This window comes from Protopterus annectens, chromosome 7.part0 (assembly GCF_019279795.1).
Source record: "Protopterus annectens isolate FY-2018-M chromosome 7.part0, PAN1.0, whole genome shotgun sequence".
NCBI lineage: Eukaryota > Metazoa > Chordata > Ceratodontiformes > Protopteridae > Protopterus > Protopterus annectens.
This window is the reverse complement of record NC_056739.1, coordinates 1,824,463,099-1,824,481,663: the sequence shown is the minus strand read 5'-3', so window position 1 is coordinate 1,824,481,663 and position 18,565 is coordinate 1,824,463,099.

Here is an 18,565-nt window from a genome sequence, read left to right as displayed (position 1 = left end):
GCTGTGACACCTACAAAAGTATGCGTATGTAAGCAGTAATGATGCCTTTCTGTTAATCAACTTACTATAGATATATATATATATATATATATATATATATATATATATATATATATATATATATATATAGTATAAAAATAGCTAATACTCAGAATGCAAAAGCAAAATAGCCTAAGAATCTGAATGAGATTGCTTAAGGAAACTAACTCTGCCATGTTGGGCTTGGTGACACAGACATTCAAAAATTCACTTGCTGGTTTGATACTATGGGCCGGATTCACGAAGGCTTGCACGGAGTCTAAGAGTAGAGTAAGACTCCAGCCAGCCAACATGTCTGCCGAGTGATCCAGGAACAGCTGGCAGGGGCGTGCAGGAGAAATCCTAAAATGACTCTTGCACGAACAGTGTTAGTTCATGCAAATTACCTCATTTACTGCTGAAAGCTATGCAAATTAGGTAAATTTGCAATCCAGGAAACACTAACCTGTCCGAGTAAGAGTAGTGTTGTTTTTAGAAATGTACTCGGTTGGCAACTGAGTACCGTTCTGCAAATAGCAAAACAGAGCTATGACAGCTCCAAATAAAGGATGTATCCAGTTGAGGAAGCAAGCCAATGGCCAAATATACAGCCATTGGCATTTTTATCTGTTGCAAAATAATAAAAATATGTTTTTCCTCGATCTCTGATGTTTAAGCATAGCGCAGTGCCACGCAAACGTGTGGTGCTCTAAAAAACAGAAAAACAAAAAATAAAAGCCACAAATAGGGATTTTATTCAAAATATTCATCTGCCATGCAGGTGAATGTCAGGCTGAAGACAACATGGCTACTGAGTAGTGGTTGCTAAGGGGGGAAGCTGAGTCTGAGAGATGTAACCAAGCATTAGTAGGCAATCCTATGCAAATGAGTAAAGGGATAGTGAATCCTAAGTTTCCCTGCCATGTGAACCATGTCCCTAGAGTGTAAGAGTAGGATTAGGGGAGTAACAGAGTAGAAGATAGGTGACATCATGAGGGGGTATGTATCAAAAAGACTGTAAGCTTATTGGACCAGAGTGGCATGTGTTTGCTGTGAGTTACTCAGGACTGGAAGAGGCGTGTCTACATTTTCTTTACTGAAACCCAGAAACTGAAGGTGTACGCCATGGATATCACCAAAGTTTCTTGCAAAAATGCTTACACGCATGTGTGCGCGCCTGTAAACCCGTCTAAGCCAGTGTGCGCATGTGTGCACCAGTGTAAGCCTGTGTAAGGCTGTCTAAGCCTGTATGCATAAATGTGCACCTGCCTAAGCCTGTGAAATCTTGTGTAAGCCTGTGTGTGCGCGTGTTTGCACTTGTTTGCATGGCGCTGCCCCCTGTGGAAACAGAAATGGGAAAAGGAAGGAAAAGAAATAGTAGGAAGTTAACCAAGGATAACTAGCAGAGCTGCCAGGTGAAATCACTCAGAATCAGGCAATTACACAGGCAGTACACTAGCTCAGCCCAGCCCAGCACTTAAAACTCTGTAAACAACATCCCCCCATGTGTTTCTCAGAAACACTGCGACACTGCAGTCTACAAAGAGAAGTGAAAACTTAAAAAGCTTAACTGAGACAAAAAAAAAGTTAGGGGCTGCCATTGCTATTATAAGGTGACATGTGCAAGATGCTGAGGGTGGTGCCATTGCGAATGCTGCTGAGCAACCCACAGTGAGGAGATGGAGAAGAGTGTACAGACCCAGGGTAACCTACCAGGGGCTACATGAGCTGGAGATAGTGGAGCACTATAGAGTGGACAGAGAGCTCCTGCAGCAAATTGTTGAGCTGTGCAGGCCACGCCTGACACACAGAACCAACAGAGGGGAACACATCCCAGTGGAAACCAAGGTATGTGTTGGCCTAAGAATACTAGCAACAGGTACCTTCCAGAGACCAACTGGTGATATGATGAGGATTTCACAGGTATCAGCATCCAGGGTACTGCACCAGTTCCTGAATGCCATGTCAGAACATGTCGGTGATCATGTATATTTCCCCAATTCCCATGAGGTATTGGCCAGCAATATGCATCTCTTCCATCAAATAGCAGAACACCCTGAGGTAGTGGGTGCAATTGACTGCACGCACATACACATCAAAGCACCAACTGGTGAGCAGGGTACGGCCTACATCAACCACAAGGGCTTCTACTCCATCAACTGCCAGGTCATGTGTGATGCCCAGGGCATAATACTGAATGTGTGTTCTGGCTGCCCTGGAAGCTACCACGATTCCCACATCTGGCATCTTTCGCAGCTGTACCAGACATTTGCCAATGGGGACATCTCTGACGGTCACATAGTGGGAGATGCTGGATACGCACAGGAGCCATGGCTGATGCCACCCATCAGAAATGCACACACACCTAAACAAGAACTCCATAATGAGGCACACGCATAAACACGAAATGTAATTGAGCGTATGTTTGGGATGCTCAAGTCATGGTTCTGGTGCCTGGACACATCTGTGGAGCCTTGCAGTACTCATCAACTACATGTATCCAAACTGTCATGGTATGTGCCATGCTACACAATATGATCCTGCAAAAACAGCTGCAGCAGGAACAGCATGGGGCAGGGCCAAACAGCCCCCCACCATTGCCAAGGCCTGCACAGGCACAGCATGACTCGGAGGAGGAACAACCTGAGCCTGCCCAGTAGGCAGAAGGTGTTGTGCCCAGTATGCCTTGGCCTTGGCAAAGAGGCAATGCATAGCACATACACTGGCTCAGTAGGAACCCTGGAAATGATACTTCCCTCTGACTCGCACATAAAATAAAAGGGATGCTTAACTTGACACTACCTGTTTCCAAACATGTATAGGGAGTGTAGTATGTGCATCCGACATAGGCAGCCCTGCAGCACCACCTGAGGCATGATTGTCATGTTTTAAGCAATATAAAGCAGTGCTAAGCAGCTTTTACCAATATCTAGTATATGTAAACAATATTGCTCGTGCTAACTAGCGCAACATTGGGCAACATTGAGCAATGCTGGGCAAAGTTGAGCAAAGTCAGTTAAACATGCTCTTATCTGCTTTACTGTTCCTTAAGCAGTATGGTCTGCCCAGCATGAAAATAAAAAGCAGTGACAGGGCTCAAACCCAGGATACTGTGCACTATAGTCATAGCTTTGAACCACTAAGCCATGATAGCATTTCAATGGCACAGACACAGCAGGACAATTGTATACTAATACAAACACAAAGAAATGCGGTATCATGCCCCTAAAGAGGCAAATGGGTAACTTCCCCCACACGCCTATGCAGACAGAGAACATCAGGCCAGGCGGTGAGATGTGGGTTGTGTAGGTTATGAAGTCGCAATCTAATATATGTGACATTGGACGCTAAGATCTGTAGTACAGAAGTATGCCTCAAGCCAGTATGATAGGCAACAGTACAGACTGAAATGGTGTCCTGTACATAGCAGTGCAGGCATAGCAAATGTGTATAAATGTCAGGTGAAACCTGCATCCTATGCACACCCACAGTAACAATCAGGTGTGCCCCTGGGTAGAAATGTACAAAGAATAGCTGTCCCCCTGTATGTAGAAATGTTGATGAGTCTATGCAAAGTGTCTCATGGAAGCCATGCAGGCACAGCATGATCCCTGTTGATCTATGACACAAAGGTGAGCCCTGCTGTAAAAATACAACTTGATTTTCCATACACATATAGTATAAATGTCTTTACCGGGTGTGCCCACACACTCCAACAAATGTAGTGGATTTCATTCAGCATCACACTGAAAGGTCATACTGGGCATGGTCACACACTTAAAGAAACGAAGCAAATGTCAGGCAGCAACATACTGAAAGGTCATACTGGGTATGCCCACACACTTAGGCTAAATACGGATGTGATAATAAGAGATCTATGGACAAATGTGGATAGTCATCTCTACTTCCAGAAACACATTCACAAAGTGGTCGGAAAATCATGCTATGTGTTCACACAAACTGCCAAGGTCTGTGCATGTGGGTCAAAGGAGGTTCCACTACTCAGCAGTCATCAGAACTGTCAGAGAGTACCACAACACATTTGCGATTAATCTGACTAGGCACGTTCAGTAGCTAGAAAGACCAATGAAGTACCTTAACAAGAGGATTACTGGCCTCAAATAGTTGCCCCATGCAACAAGACTGAATGTAACCCAATCTGTTCTCTGTTGCATACTGTCTACTCAGGAGATCTCTGCCCAACAGACAGGTCCATGTCATGGTTACACTCAGATCTGTTCTGAGTTATAGCTCAATGGCACTAAATGTACAGAGACAACTGATATTGCCAACATCCTGGCAGATAGGATCAGTGTTAACTTTACCCCCTGTCTCACCCATGAAAGAGCACATCTCTATAATGGAAGACTGCAAAGTTGCTGTCATCACGGCTGCACAGGTAAAAAACACTCTCCAAACCCAGTATCACAGCAGCCATGGGACCAGATAACTTCCCAGGCTGTGTAGTATATACTTCCCTGAAGTAAATATTAACATGGAAGGTCTGCGGCTGCTGAAGTTTCCAGAGGACTGCAAACTAGGAGCCATAATTGTAAACACTAAAGATGTGGACATCCTACAAAAGGGCCTCACTGAGAGAGATGGCTGTTGTCAAAGCCATGGGCTCTAGCTCAATGCCAAAAGGTGCATTGTCATCCCCTTTGATAAAAACTCTGTAGCCAAGAACTACAACATAGGTGGTAGTATACATCACACTGAAAGTGTGACAAGAGACCTTGGGTCACAGGTGGACAGTAGATACAACTGTGACAATCACATTCCCACAGTAGTCAGGAAACCCTCCTATGTGGCACACCTCATCACAAAATGTGTCTCATGCAGAAAGAAGAGGACATTGCTCCCCTCTACTCATCACTCACTAGAACTATAATAGAGTACAATGCCACCGTTGCTATGTACCTCACAAGACAACTATAACAACTGGAAAGCCAGCAGCAATACCTCACAATGAGCATTAGCGGCCTGAAATACATGCCATACACATACCATCTCAAAATGCTCCATCCGTACTCCCTTGCATATCGCCTACTCAGAGGTGTTCACTGCCTAACATACAAAGCTATGTCAAACACAGAACTGTTGGATATGCTCCATGTAAAACACTCACAATCCCTCTGACCTTCGGACTCAAAACCACGAGTGAAATACAAAAGGAAGGGGTGTACCCATTTACCTTATGGATACCCACACCTTCAGGTTAGTGGCACAGCATGAGGCCTTGGAGACCATGCAAGTGCAACTAACATTGGGCAAAGCTGCCCATCATATTGTAGCCTGCTACAGATCACGTACCTTGTCTCAGGAATGTCACTCAGTATTCCGGAGAACAGTGGAAAATATAAAGGTCCTATAAACCACCATTATATAAGGAGATTACAACTACCCAAACATTGAGCGGTGGAATTACTTGTGTACAGCGTCCTTTGCCCAATGTTTCCTAGAGTTTAAAAACTCTTAACACCCTGGAACAGCTGGTCACCATGCCCACTAGAGGTGACAACATACTGGACATGGTCATCACCAACATGGGGTACCAGTGTTCCACAACAGAGATAAACCCCTCACTGGTAATATCAGATCATTAAGTAATCACACTGGACATCCACATCCTGCCCCCCCCCCACCCAGTCAATGAAACCACTGTGAAGACATTTGCAAAAGCAAACTGCACACTTCCCAAGACCAAAGTGGAACGTTCCAAAGACCTCTTGCTATAGGATAATGGTATACAATCTGCAGAATCATTTACAAGTGCATCCTATGAGCATCTACAGGGATGCATGGAATGAGACATCACAAATAAAACCAAGATGCACTCCTCCAAAAATAGGACAACGATCAGGTGGTTGTTGGCCATGAATAAGCTAGACAACAGAAGGAAGAAACAAACACATGATAGAGCCAACTTACTAAAGGAAAGGCATCACTGATCATTATCAGGAAGAAACAATGATCGCTCATAAAATAATCCAAGGACAGTTTCTAAAGACAAATAGCCAAGGAATGTAAGAATAACAACCATAAAGCCTTCGGTAGCTATACCAAACATGTAGGTGTCAACTTCCAAATATGCTGTCAGCTACTGAAAAAAGGAAAGAAATACACCAAACCAACTTTCATTGCTCACATCCAGGGGGACAAGTTCAGTGTAAACTCCCCCCATCACCCCCAAAAGGGCCTGTATCCATCACAAAAGGATGCAGAGCCCCAGACGTCATGGACATGCAGGTAAAGACAGCCCTCACCAAAGCTAAGAACACAGCATCAATGTGACTGGATGGTGTCCCAGGCTGCGTCTTACACTAGGCCCATAAGGAACTACACCCTCACCTACATTCACTGTCCAGACACAAGTGTACCACAGGCTATGTACCCAAAGAATGGCATACACTAACAGTCATCCAGCTCCACAAAGGGGGTGCCACAACAGAACCTGGAAACCATTGCCCAATATGTCTACTCAACTTGGTCTACAGAGCTATTGAGCAAATTGTCATGGAACCCATAAACTGAGACATTGGAGACCTCCAGACACTGGACTCTACACAACGTTGCCTTGTTAAAGGCAGATCCTGGCTCCTAAACCTAGTTAACTTATTTCAAACAGTTACCAAGGACATAGATGGAGATGAAAGTAGTCCACACAGCCCACCTGGACCTCACAAAGGACTTTCTACACCATCCCCCACTCTGTCATCATGGACAAGCGTACCAACTTGAACATTACCAGCTATGTCACAGGATGGGTGGCCAAGTGGCTCACAGATCAAACACACATGTTCAGAGTTGCGGGTGCCATGTCCAACTCTAAGCCAGTCACAAATGGCATCCCACAGGTCTTTGTCCTGGGACACCACCTGTTCAGTAGATACTGGTTAGAGGTACAGGCAAGCATGGGAGGTGTATGGCTGAACATGTTTGCAGATGAAAGGTAACAGTGGTCCATAATCAACTGTATGGCTGACACAGACATCCTCCAGAAGTGTCTTACAGAGACAGATACCTGGTGTCAAAACAATGCCCTCAAGCTGAATACCAAAGAATGCATAGTCATCCCCTTTGGGTAAAATAAAGTGCACACAAATTACCACATAGGTGGTAATCCAGTATGTACGGAGAAAGTCATTATGGCCCTGGGGACACAGGTTGATAGTAAACTCCCTTTTGATGATCACATGGCCAAAGTGTTTAGACATTCCTTCAATGTAGCCCACCTAATGTAACCCACTTTGTATAGCCTGATGATGTCACCATCCTACAAATATACCTGTGGAAAGGATAACTCACAGTAATGTGTATAGTGAGGCGTGTAAATGTGTACTTCTGTAGTATCATAAAGTAGTTAGGTAGTGGTTTAAATCCTGCACTTAACAAGTGTGTGTCTTTGTGTGTGGTCTCCTTGGGAAGGAGCAAACGTTTTGGAGAGTAGTAAAACACCTTAAAAGTGGTAAACTAATTTTTGTCAAGTCTGATGATGTCACCATCCTACAAATACACCTGTGGAAAAGAAAACTCCAAGTAATGTGTATCACACATTGTTGTAATGCGTACTCCTCTAGTCTCATGAAGTAGTTAAGAAGGGGTTTGAATCCTGCACTTGACATCTGTATGTGTGTGCGTTTGTGTGTGGTCTCCGGGGGAAGGAGCAACCTTTTAGGAGAGTAAACTAATCTTTGTCAAGTCTGATGATGTCACCATTCTACAAATTTACCTGTGGAAAAAAAGAACTCTCAGTAATGCTTATAGCGTGTCGTGTTAATGCGTACTCCTCTAGTATCATGAAGTTGTTAGGTAGGGGTTTGAATCCTGCACTTGACAACTGTGTGTGTGTGGTCTCCTTGAGAAGGAGCAACCTTTTAGGAGTAAAACACCTTAAAAGTGGTAAACTAATCTTTGTCAAGTCTGATGATGTCACCATCCTACAAATATACCTGTGGAAAACAGTGCTCCCAGTAATGTGTATAGTGAGTCGTGTTAATGCATGCTCCTCTAGTATCATGAAGTCGTTAGGTAGAGGTTTGAATCCTACACTTGGTGAGTATGTGTGTGACACAGTTGATCAATGTGTTGCCGGTTTTGCTTTTACTACTGTATGACATACCAGTATGCATTGCACATGTGAGCTAGCTGTGTGGCAAATACATATACGTACATGTTACCTCAATTATTGCATGTGTGGGAACCCTGCTTTATCCATGAACACAGCTGTCAACTTTGCCAGACTGTGCTGCTGCTTCCCAGACCTTAGATCACATCTGTATGCTTGTGACAAGGCCAGCCACTGCAGTGATCCCTGGCCTTGGTCATCTGTGTCACACACACTCATTACAGTTTCTATTCAAATGTGTGAGTGAGGGTTTATGGCCGAGGTATATGTCAGACCTGTTTAAACGCAGTAAAGTCTGTCAGTGGTGACTATTCATTACAGGTGTACAACAACCTTTGTTGATATGCATGCGGACCCCTTATTGCTTATGTGATCCACCGAGGGATTTCAAAATACCTTTTGAAATCTGAATATCAAAGGAGAGATGACGTAGCACTTGGTTGCATGTACACATCGGTACCTGTTTATCATGTTGGTGGCTAATACCTATGTGGTACTGTAGGGATGATATGTTCCGTAAAGGTGGATGACTATGCTTAGTTTGGCTTATAGCTTTATGGCATGGGTTTGACAACAGGTATCTGTCTGTATGATACCCTTGTGGAGGATGTGTGTGTCACCTGGAGAATGCAGTATAAGCCACAATATGCATTAGCACACATGGACAGACATATCCCTACTGTGATTGCTTGTACCTAAGAGAGCCATATGCCAAATAGGAGTGGTCTCAGTAATGGGTGCAGGTGAATACCACTGGTGACTGGCATAGCATAGTACCTGAAGGATCCAAATGTTGCTGTGTGTCCTACATCTGTGTGTCAGTCGTCAAGACATCATCTAACAATTGGTTATGGTCAGGCTGTTGAAGTCATGTATACTACCAGAATGCAAAACAATGACAGATAGTAACAGTATCATCCACAGCACAGTGTCAAACCATGTCATACACACATGTGTAGTTAGGTTCCGAAATGTGTGTAGTACAATGCATACTGGCCACCAATAGAAACTATGGAGTGTTACTGTGTAATACAGAGCATGTCACCCTACCCATGTGTCAACTATGCACATACATGCAGACATTGCACCTCCACCATTTTCACAACTGTACACCTGCAAATCTGTGCTACACACATCCCACACATACTGTCCACTCTCTAACACATGCTGCCAATACTGCACACATCAGCCAAGTGGCACATGCGTGGACAATATACAATTGGAACTAACACTGGTGTAAACAACACTACAATGACATTCACAGCTTTAATGCATCATGCTTGCTCTGCTACACCTTCAAGCATATCATTACACTCTACTGCTGACAACATGCTTGCATTGCTATATGGCTATAAAGACAACCTGTGCATCAGCACCATGGTAGCCTGTTCCTGCATTGATGTTACAGATGACAGGAGATGGCACTGGTTTCATCATATGCACAGGGTGTGTTGTTGGTTTGCCAGAGGCCTACAGTGAGCCATCCAATCGACATGTATGTGTGTGCGTGTGTTTGTGTGTGTGTGTGTGTGTGTGTGTGGGGCAAGAATACTGGTATGGGCCAATGTTGATGTAATGTGTGTAGGTATGTGTTAGCCCTAGGTGTCTAAATTATGTGTGTGTGTGTCTGCATGCACACAGTTCCACCATGTGGCTGCCATATACGGGTATTTGTGGGACAGCCACAGACTGTACCTGCGAGGCTTTACAGATCACCATCTCTGGCCATGGATATGGTATTTTACCTGGCAGGGGTGCTACTGACACTATCAGGTACTAAACCAGGCTGGGTATTATTCCCAGAGGTAGATGGATGTACACTGGACCCAGGTCTCTGCTGGGACTGTCCAGAGCCACGTGCATGTGGTCTTCTTGGATGTTCTATGGACAGCCCACTCCCAACATTGCTAGGGCTGGTACTGGCACTACGGGAGCAGCTGTGGCTTGAGGGACATCCAAAGCAACTGCCAGCTGCTGATGTTGCTGGCATACATCCACGTCGACGACTCAACCGTCCCGCACTGTCCTAACACATGGACATGACATTGCGGAGGACATCTAATGTTTCTCCCCAACATCTATCAGTGACCTCAGTGTAATTATGGATGGCACCAGCTAGGTCACAGATACTGTCTATTATGGTGGTGTTATGTGCCCTCTGTGCCCTTAGTCTCTGTCTGGTGTACCGTTCCATACGTGCCTGTGCCTCCATGACAGCCTGGAACATGCATGAGGTTGTAAGACCTGTGGCACATCTGCCAGTGGCATGATGAGCAGCAGTGCTCCGACAAAAGCCCCTGGACATCTGCCTGTGTAGTACCCTTCCGGACATCTGGGTATGGCTGCTGTGTCAGGATGCATGTGCCATGGATACCACACTGTCCTGGCCAATGCCAACTGTACGCTGTCCCCCTGCTAAGGGCATTGGTGATGGATGTATTGGCAGTATGACTGTGTGCATGGATGGAGTGGACACTTGTGTACTGTCAATTGGTGGCCCAACGACAGACTCTGGCAAACATGCCTTTGCCTCAACACACCTATCATCATTATCACTATTAAGCTCAGTGACATCAGTTTTCCTGCTGCATTGAACCTGCCCAAAATCAGCACCCATGAGAGGAAGACAGGAAACACACTTTACAACTTGTACATGGTGTCAGTACACATGCACACATGCACACATGCACACATGAACACATGGACACATGCACACATGCACATATGCACACATGAACACATGTACACGTGCACACATGGACACATGAACACATGTACACGCACAGATGCACACATGCACACATGAACATATGAGCACATGCACACATTAACACAAGCACACATGAACACATGCACACATGAACACATGCACACATGCACACAAATACACTCCTCACTAAAACAGAGACACACACACACACACACACACACACACACACCACCAGCAATCCCGAACATACGCAATAGCATGTGATGGTGGGGTAAAGTATTACAACCCAAACATTTATATCAAACGTGACAGCATGCAGGATGTGTGTTGCTCAACAGCATGCAGTGTGAGTGTAGACAGCCCTTGCTAATAACAGTATACATGGCTTTGATGCATGTGCGTTTTTTTCAGTGAATGGCCTCACCCTGGAATGCAATGTGTACATGGACACAACATTGCTGTGCAGGTATTAAAAGCTCAGCAATGTCCTGTGTACCATCAGTCACAGGTATACATACCATCGCTGGATGTGTATCAGTGTGTCACATAGATATCCATTTCTGATTAGAGCATCTGTGGCTTTAGCAGATAATTGTGGACACAGGTTTAGCACATGCATGCTATGTTTACACACAGGATGAGTGGTGCATGTATACCTGATGGAATACCATTCCTCAACATAGCCATTGCACAGTGGTTATGGTGAGTGTAGGACATATTGTGGACATGCCAGTGCCAGCCATGACATGGCATGCTACCACACAACTGCAACATGAAACATCACACATACACAATGTGTGTCATGTGACCTATACACTCAATAGCATTTCAAGACATGTGTGTGTCACTTTGTACAAATGGTGATTGTTATGCATATTGTGTATATGTGCATATGTTTGCACACACACAACATATAGGTGCATATAAATTCATGATATGGGTAGTACTGTGGCCACTGTAACTGGATGGGGTGTAGTACCATGAGCCATCATCATGCAGCATCATGTGGTCAATCAAGGCTAGTAATGTGTGCCAGACCGGCACATAGCATGCTGTACCGGAACTGCAGTACCATGGCTACATTCACCATTTCATGGCCAGTTGTTACATGGGTTTGTAAGGTGCCCAATGGGGGGCATTGCCTAACATGAATGTGTTATGTGTTGAAGAGTGTCGCACAGCCACATGTGAGGCATCTACCCCTCAGGTATATTATGTGTGCTGTGTGGATGACGTTTGGGATACTGTAGTGTGACCTTACAGTGGGTGTCTGAATATGCCATGTGTAGCATGTTAACGTGTACTGTGTATGACAAAGTTGTGTATGTTGTGTGCATGTGTATCGACTCTGCCTATCCAATGTCCACTACAGTGTTGCCACAATTGTGTGGGATGCTCTGTGTATTGTATGTGTTTTAGGCAGCTACCCACATTACTAGGAAGTGCATAGTTTCACAGCAAACATGCACAGCATGCATTATGCGTAGGTGCTTTACGTGTACATGGCCTACACCTCACCTATGGCATGCACATTTAATTAGCAATATTAAAGGTAGAACCCACTCACCAGCATGGGTCTGCTGCCTTGCTGTCACACCAGAGGGACCTACAAGGATATGAGACACTTTGTCAGTGGCAACAACTGTGTGTTTGCAGTCTTACAGTAGTACAACAGTTGACAGTCACAGGCTTACAGATTATATTCCTAATTATTAGTATTGCACAACACTAGGCACCACATCGTCTAACTACACAATACACATCTCACATAAGCATGCTCTACCAATAGAGGTAACAGTAGTCTACAGCTATGCCATGTTACCTGCACGTTCCATGTCAACTTGCTGGGTGGCTCCGGCCTCCATGATGATACATGTTACTTGTTGTGGTTGTTGTTGGCCAGGAGCCACCTGGCTCAGGAGCAGCTCCTCCACTCTGGTGAGGCGGGGGATGGATGGCTACCCCCCCACCTTTGGCAAGCTGTTGTCTGCAGATATCAGATGCACGCTGCAGGCCATATCTAATTAAATCACTGCAGTGATGGCGTACCTGCTCACATGTCCGGTTATGCATGCCTATGTCATTTACCCTACGGCCAAGATCTTGCCACAGCGCAGTCCGCTCATGCTGGTCCTGGCTGGTTCTGGAGAACAGCAGGGCATAGTGCTGCACCAGGCCCGCTGTCATCTGTTCTTCCTCCGCCGTGCTATAGGCGGGATTACGATGGTGGGACATTACCCTGGAAGACAATGAACAGCATGTGTGAGCAAGTCATGTGGCACACGTAACATTCTAAAGTACAGATATCAATTAACTGCCATATATAGCAACATATTGGCTGTCAGAAGATACACACTTTTAATACCACATATCAGTTCTCAACCCACAACTGCCTGACAGTGTCTGGCACACTCAATACATCAAATCATGATTTGCACAGCAAATAAGTTAAAACAGTATGTAAGACTATACAACAGTACATGGCACACTGTATGCGAAACAATGCACCACCTAGCCACAGGAGCTATATATCATTCTAATGCATCATGCAATATGTAATCCATTGCAATGATTGTAAAGACCAGTGACAGTAATAGCAGTATACCACACTAGTCGTTGATGGCAAACCCCTGCCTAACATATGTGCACATTCGTTAATACAGGTGGCATACTGCTGTACTAGACTATACATGTTGCTAGATACGTAGTTGTATCCTGTAAAACACATATGACTAAGGCCATGGTACAGGCATACCCACACACACACATCAGACATACATACTAGACACAAAGGTATGGCAACCCAGGTGACCTTTACCTGTGTACCTTACAATACTGTGTGTCAGTAGTTACAAGACCTTATGACTGAGGTATGTAATCTGTGAGGACTACAGGGAACACACAAAACAGTGGTTCCAATAAATGTGGATGTGCACCATACTGTGCTGTTTAGGCATACAGCTTCAGGTAGTACTACAGTTCATACAGGAGTTGGATTCACCAGCAGTAACACTCAATAAGCATACATGTACTGCTTTAGCCTACAATGGGACACCCCAGTCGACAACAATGGACTATGTCAAACTGTATGGCATACTGCTTTTTCTGCCTAGCAATTGCATACACATCTTTTGCAGGGATCACAGCTAGGACACATAATACCATGACAGAAACAGTTTCCCACTAAGCTATCACACATATACCGAACTCTGACACATTCACCAACACATTCACCATCACACTCAGTCAACCACACATAGCAATTATTGCAAGAAGTACATGTGGGTGTGTATCACTCCATAGGTAGGTAAGAGGCTATTGGCCCTAGGGCCTATAAAGGTCTAGCCATCCGCTACCCTGGCCTTTGACACACAGGTAATTACATTTCACGTGGCCCTGTCAAGCAGAGACACAGAGGTGATTGCCTGGGTGCATTCACTATCTCCCATACAATCTTCAGGATTATTTATGATGACTGCTAATTAGGAGCTTTGTTTGCTATGGATAGTTGGTTTGTTCCAGAGTATGAGTTGTCTCTGAGATAGGAATCTATCCCTCCAGTATGTGCTGCTTATTGTGGTCAAAATGTTTGGGTTCCTAGAGCGTGTAGCTCGTAGAGATTGTGATATGTTTACGTGGAGCATGTCCAACAGCTCTGGGTTTGACATAGCTTAGTATGTTAGGCAGAGATCACCTCTGGGTAGGCGGTATGCGACACAGTCTAGTTGTGGGTTTGTGAGATGGTCTGCATAGGACATCTGTTTGAGGCCGGTATTACTCTTTGTGAGGTATGTCTATGTCATTTCCAGTTGCTCTAGATGTCTTGTGAGGTACATACCACATGGGGCATTGTACTCTATAATGGGCTTTATGTGTGATGAGTAGAGGGGAACACTGACCTATATTTCCCCTGGATGACACACCATTTGTGATGACGTGTGCCACGTAGACAGATGACATGACTAGTGTGGCACTGTGATCATCAGAAGGGAGACTACTGTCCACCAGTGTCCCATGGTCTCTTATCACACCTTCAGTGTTAAGAAGACTACCACCTATGTGGTAGTTAATGGGTACAGAGGTTTGGCAAGAAGGGATGCCAATGCAGTGTCAACATTGAGCGTGAGTCCATGGCATTGTCACCAGGCATCTGTTGCAGTAAATATGACCCTGTCTTTCTCTGTCTCTCTCTCTCTCTCTCTCTCTATAGATATATATATATATATATATATATATATATATATATATATATATATATATATATATATACACACACACATACATATAAACATCCATTGGTGTACATACAGAGATACATATAGGCACATATACAGTCCACCTTTCATGGTGGAGATATCAATTATGCAAAGGTTGTGAGGTATACAATTATGTCATAAGGGACGGTTGGACAAGAGCTATTCTGTATGGTCTGTGCAAGGCATCTGGGGAAGCAGTCAGCTTTGTAGGAGATGGCTGCTCGATGAAGCAATGGTACTTATTTAGACTACACACTTGGACATTCCAGGAGTTGAAAGGCTATTTAGGAAAGTTGCAGTGAATTCCTTTTAAGATTCATGTAAGGCTGTCCAACCTGCCTGTATTGTCCTCCAGTGGGAGACTGCCCTGTCGCTGTTGACCAACGTCCTTCACCCACCATATCTTTTACTGTCCATTACCTAAACTGAGGAACTGAACCTTAACCTCCCTGTGCAACAGTCCCTCTAAGAAGAAAACTAAAACATAAGAAAGTATGTGTTCCTAATACAACTGACTGTTCTAAAGCTAGTTCTGTTTAGATACTCCAGGATATTTTAAAGCTAGTTCTGTTCAGATACTCCAGGTTATTTTTTATATACTCCCTAGCTAGCTCGACCAGCAGCCAAAGCCTTTCCTTAAATTCTTGCTTGCCCTCTCTTGTGTCCTCTGTTCTTTAAACATAACTCCTTCCCCCTTCTACTTGTACTTTCCCAGCCCTGCTCCTTTTCAGAAGAAGCTACTCCTTACTATATAACTTTTGTCCACTAGGTGGCGCCCTTCTCCCTGTCTTAGCCCACTGATTCAAAACTCTTCCCTTAGACTTGCAGTTCTTATATAATTGTAGAACTGCTGCCCCTAGATCTATTTCTTTCCTTCCACCTGTACTCCATTTCACTTACATTTCTCTGTCTACTATCCCTACTGCTTAGGCCTTTACCTTCTACCCATCCCCAAACTTTCCTTACCAAGTCAGCTCTCCACTGATAGTTTTTCTTTGGGCTATCTCCTTCAGTGTCTCTAACCGCTCCGTTTGCCCTACAGGCTCACTCCGCTCCCCTACCCTACCCTCAAATCCCACCCACCCCCAGTGCATCTACCTTTATAGTCACCTGAATCTCCTCTCCATTTCCCCTCAACCTATCCCTTTTCTTTGCCACTCCCCCTCCTAGCTGCAATTCAATTAAGTACCCCCCCTCTCTATCCCTTACCTGACTACACTCTCACATATACTTCTCTACCTTACATCTCCAAACTCTCCCCACTTACTCTACCTCCTCTTCTAGAATCTATCCTACTCTATTCATCCATGTCTCTTCCACGTCATCTCACCACTTTTACATGTTTTCTCCTCCTAATAACTCTCTATAATGCAACCTCCTATTCCTCTACCAAACTACCCTCCTCTTTCCCCCTCCCCTCCACCTCCACTCTCTCCCTTCCCCACCCTTTGACATTCCACGTTTATTTAATATCCTCCTCCCTACTTCAACCAAACCCATTTCATTATTTTAAATTAAAACTCCATACAGTCCATTTAAAACCTCCAGCTATCAAATCAAAACTGCATCTCCCTTTAACTTTATGTCACAATCCAAAGTTTCTCCTCCTCTCTCCCTTTTCTTGGCTTGCTCTAGCAGGTGACATCCACCCCAACCCTGGGCCAACACCCAGTAACAATCTCCCTCCCACTACCTCCTCTATTAGAAACAGCCATAAATACCTTAAGTTCATTACCATTAATGCCCAGAGTATAAATAACAAAATAACAAACTTCCATGCTTGGCTAAATCACACTGCACCTGACATAGTAGCAGTCGCAGAAACTTGGCTAAAACCACAAACTACTAACTCTGAGATTATACCTCCTGGCTTCCAAGCTCTTCAATTCGATCGCCAAAACAAAAAACGAGGTGGTGTAGCCTTAATCTACAACTGCCGGCTGAATCTCTGCCCTTACCAGAATCCCATTCCTCAGTTTAATAATGCCGAACTAATCATAGGAATCCTCAAAATGAACAACTTTAAAAGTATCTGTATTATAGCCATCTATATTCCCCCTAGTGACAACACTTCCAACCTAGAGAATATTCTCTTATGGGCCTCAAACAACATCAAACTTGAGACTTACATTCTAGGTGATGTCAACATCGACTGGAATAAAATTAATAACAATACTCCCACTCTTTCTATCAATCTTTATAATTTTACTCAACTAATAAACATTACCAAACCTAACAAAAATAACCCCCCAGGGTCCATCCTGGACTGGATCTTAGTCAGCCACCCTAATAACATCTCTGACTCTGGTATACTACCTGACTCAATAAGTGACCATTTTCCAGCCTTTATTCACCGAGCCGCCCAACACCTCCCTCACCAACACCAATATACCCACACTCGTAACCTCAGTAAATTTCAACCCTTCTATATTCTCTGAAACCCTTAAACTAACAAATTGGGATACCCTAAAAACTCTTCCTCTAGATGAAGCCTTAGAAGTCTTCAATACTGCCTTCCTTAAAATCCTAAACTCCCAAGCCCCACCTCGAACAAAACAAATAAAATACAACTCTGCCCCTTGGCTAACTAAGGACACTAAAACTCTCATGCTACAAAGGGACAAAACATGGAAACTCTACAATAAAAATAAACACCCAGGTACATTCCTTCAATTTAAGGAACTCCGCAATCTAACCAAAAAACTTATCACAAAAGAAAAAAAATCATACTACACCAAACTACAGTCTACCCTCTCAAAAAATCCCAAAAAAATTCTGGAATTCCATCAACTCCCTATTACACCCCGGTGCTAAATCCAATCCCTGTCCCGACAACAATAAGACCGACATAGAAATAGCAACCCTTTTTAACTCCTTCTTTACCAGCTCCATAGCTGATCTTACCAAAACCTTCTCCAAATCCACCCCCTGCCCTACTCCTAAACCTTCTTCCCCTTCCTCTCCCAATTCCTGCTCCCCTAAGCCCCCTCCCACTTTTTATCTAAAACTTGTGTCAACCACCTATATCAAAAAACTTCTTTCCAAACTCAAGCCATGCTCCAATGCCCCCGAAAATATCCCATCACTCTTTCTCAAGCTCGCAGCAGATGGCATCGCCATACCCATCAGCATTCTCATCAATAGATCCATCCAGGAATCTTATGTTCCCAAACTATGGAGAACTGCCTATATTCTGCCCCTTCATAAAGGAGGCAAAAATAATAGCATTTCTAACTTCCGCCCAATAGCCATTCTTTCCCCAATTTCAAAAGTACTTGAAAAATGTATCCACCTGCAACTCATGCCCCACCTCCTAAATAACCATCTCCTCAACCCTACTCAACACGGTTTCTGTCCTGGCCACAGTACCATTACTGCTCTCCTCTCTTTCTTAGACATTGTCAACCTTGCCCGTGATTCTGGAGATATTGTCTCTACTGTCCTTCTTGATCT